This window comes from Palaemon carinicauda, chromosome 12 (assembly GCF_036898095.1).
Source record: "Palaemon carinicauda isolate YSFRI2023 chromosome 12, ASM3689809v2, whole genome shotgun sequence".
NCBI classification, from domain to species: Eukaryota; Metazoa; Arthropoda; class Malacostraca; order Decapoda; family Palaemonidae; genus Palaemon; species Palaemon carinicauda.
This window is the reverse complement of record NC_090736.1, coordinates 70030873-70034254: the sequence shown is the minus strand read 5'-3', so window position 1 is coordinate 70034254 and position 3382 is coordinate 70030873.

The following is a 3382-nucleotide window of genomic DNA, read 5'->3' as shown; positions in this document are numbered from 1 at the left end:
TCCCTGCAAGCTCTCCTTGCCTTGACGAAGCTATAAAGGTCCTTCGTCACTGTGGCTAGGTGAGACTTAGCCACTACCATGAACATTTTATGGACCTTGGGGTCACTTGCCATCGTCTCGAGAGTAGTCTGATGAGACATTGAGGCAGCCAGTCTTTCTTTTGTCTCGAACTCTCTTCGTAAAAGAGATTCGGACAGCTTGGGGAGGTCCTCGCCGAATTGCCGTCCGGCAATATCAGCCTCCAACTTTCCCACTGAGAATGTCAGATGGACATCCTTCCAGTCTTTGTGGTCCATAGGTAGAGCCAGCGACAAGGGTTTACACTCCTCCAGGGAGAGGCAAGGCTTGCCGGCCTCGACTGCCTTTAGGACAGCCGCAAACCCTTTCTGTAAAAAGGGGAAGGCTCTATCAGGAGAGGACACAAACGAAGGGAGCTTCTTGCTCAATGCAGCTACCTTCGAATTCGAGAAGCCCCTCTCTTTCATCGAGGATGAAAGTAGGGCTTGAGCCTTAGCGTGGTCCATAATAATGACCTCCTTCGGCTCTGTCTCCTCCCTTGAAGCTGGTTCTTTTCTCAGCCGGACATAGCAGTCCGGATATGATGCCTTGCTGGGCCAGAATTCTACCTCCTCTAGGGGAACTGAACCCAGCTTATCCGAGATGACGATCTTTCCAGTCGTCATCGGCATGTGCTCAGCATACCTCCATGGGTTAGCATCTGAGCATATGGGAAGGTCTTTCACATTGAGCCTTTTCCGGGGCCCATGTGATTCTGCCAGGGACTGCATACGCAGTTCCATTGCAGCCGCCTTCTCCTGATTCTCCTTCTGCATTTGTTGGATCATTCCAACAATCGAAGAGAGGGCCTGTCCCAGTTCTACTGGGAGGCCAGCTGATGTTGAGGGGATAGGCTCCGGCATCTGAACCGGAGTAGCCGACACCTCGTCGACCTCATCCTCTACGACATCCGGGGTTTGAACTTGATCCTGACCTTCTGCCAGGAGGTCTTCTTCCAAACGTTCGTCCAGGTCAGACATCCTGTCACACAACTGGATGTCTTGCATCGCATCTGCGACTTCCTCGTCCACCTGGACTTGATCTTGAAGGATCTCCTCTTGAGGCTGGGGAATCACTGCCTCAGCTGATGCCTGGGGAAAAAGATACGCCCTCATCTTCTCACTTGGAAGATAAGGGCCAGAGGTGTTCTTCTTGAAGCCCCTTACCCAAGTACGAAGCTTTTCCCTAGCTATATCCCTTGATTCCGCCGTTCTAGGGGAATCAAAAGCCTCAGTAATCAGGTTAGTGCATACAGTACATACCTGAGGGTCCCAATACTGGAGATCATCCTTGGAGACAGCGCATGCTGCGTGTCTCCTACAACACTCATGTCCGCAGAGGTTCTTGCTGCGGACATTGCAGAAAACATTTCCGCACTTCGGAGGGTCCTCCTGTAAAGAGAAGAAATTTCCATGAGTATCAAGTGAACTATGTATCACTGGATATGCATAGTATAGCATAACAATTCATAAAGGAAAGACACACACTTGTGTTTCCCTCACAACCCATTGTTGCAGCCTTCCAGATAATAAAATCAAAATGGTTTATCTCTACTAGAGTAACCAATGCAAGGTTTCCAGAGGAAACAGGTGGAGCTCACACCTAGGCAATGATTTTAAAATCCTGGATAATAGACGGGGAAGAACTCTGCTTCCTGTCTGAGGGCAACAGCAAAGGGCCGTGCAAGAAAACACAATAGTGTTAGAAGATACAGTGCTGTACCTAAACTTTTACTATAGTTTTCTTCTTACTGTATATGCTATACAGAAGAATACTAGTACAGTATAGGAGGATGTGTGCCGGCCTGCCTTGGCCGGCCGGCACACATCACAATTAGCTTTAAAGTATACTACTTAACAGCTATAGGGCGGCAGCCCTCTGGTTCAAATGCCTGTGCCGGCGGCAGCAGCTGCCGGCCAGCAACAGCCAGTGTTGGCCGGCAATGATTGCCGGCCAGCAACTACACAAGGTAGTACCCAGCTGCCGGCCACACTCTTGGTGACCGGCAGACAAGGACTGACATAAGCCGGCCGGCAAAGGTACAAGACCGATGCCAGCCGGCAGCAAAAGAACCAGAAGACTACACCTGCCCGGCTGCCGGCCTCATTGGCCGGCAGCCGGCCTCATAGGCCGGCAGCCGGGACAGGTACAGCACTAGAAGAAAATAGAATGGATGCCGGGATAAGAGTGTACACAACCCCCCAAGCCCGGCAACCGAAAGAGTGCATATAAGGAAGGGGAGAAACTTAATTCAGGCTTCCTTGACCAATGCCGTCCGGCTCTGCCGGCAGGCATGGATGAGGGACCAAGAGAGGTCCGGGCAGCACTCGAAAACATAAGACCCTTGCCGTCCAGCATCTCTGCCGGCCGGCAATGGGCTTAGTCAATTCCACATCCCAACCTATACTAGGTCCAGAAGTAGAATGACATACAGTACAGTAATATCCCTGCCGGCCAGCTCTGCCGGCCGGCAAGGTACAGTACAGTAATGGCTAGGCCATTACGGAGATAGAGGGGGAAGGGACAAGAGGGTCCTGCCAACCTTGCTTTAGTGACAGATCACCCGCAGCCAAGAACTTTGTCTTAGCCTAAGGGAGATCTAAGGGAAAGGGCCAGCACAGTAGTATAATACCTGCCAGCTTCCAGAGCACCAAAGCAAGGAAGGCGTTGCTACTCCCAAGGGAAGATTTTATCCTCCCCGAGAACAGCAACAGGACTTAGTCTGGTCGATCACACAAGAAGGAATCATAACTACAGAAACCTTCGATAGTGACCTAAGGGAGCTAAGCTCCCTTTGTAAGTGTTAGGTCAGCGAGGGAGACTCTGCCCCAAGCCAGACAACACGGACTCAGACTAAAAACTCTGTTGTTCTGTCCCTCTTTGAACCAGACTCTGCTGGAACAGGAAGGTACAGTAACACCCTAGTATAGTTTTATCGAAAATAAATTCGGAAAAAACCACTTAGGGATAAGCCCAAGGCTTAAACAGAGGGAAAGGGATTGCATACCTTCTCCGAAGAAAAGAAAGCAACCGGGGAGTATAATAAAGTATACTAAGGCTCCATAAGCAATTAGCCTAGGCACCAAGAGAATCGATTACCTAATTCACCGAAACTCTCACGTATACAATCTTGGAAATATTCCACACAGTCTAAAATGTATAAAATATAGCCTAAAGCTTCAATAAACTTTTAATTACACTCGGAAAAACCAAAATCATGCATTAAGTACTAGGACCAAACGACTAGGCTACATGGCCTAGCGTAGGCCAGAATGGCGAATACTTCGCCAAATAATACTAAGCACGAAAGGAAATCCTATGTAAA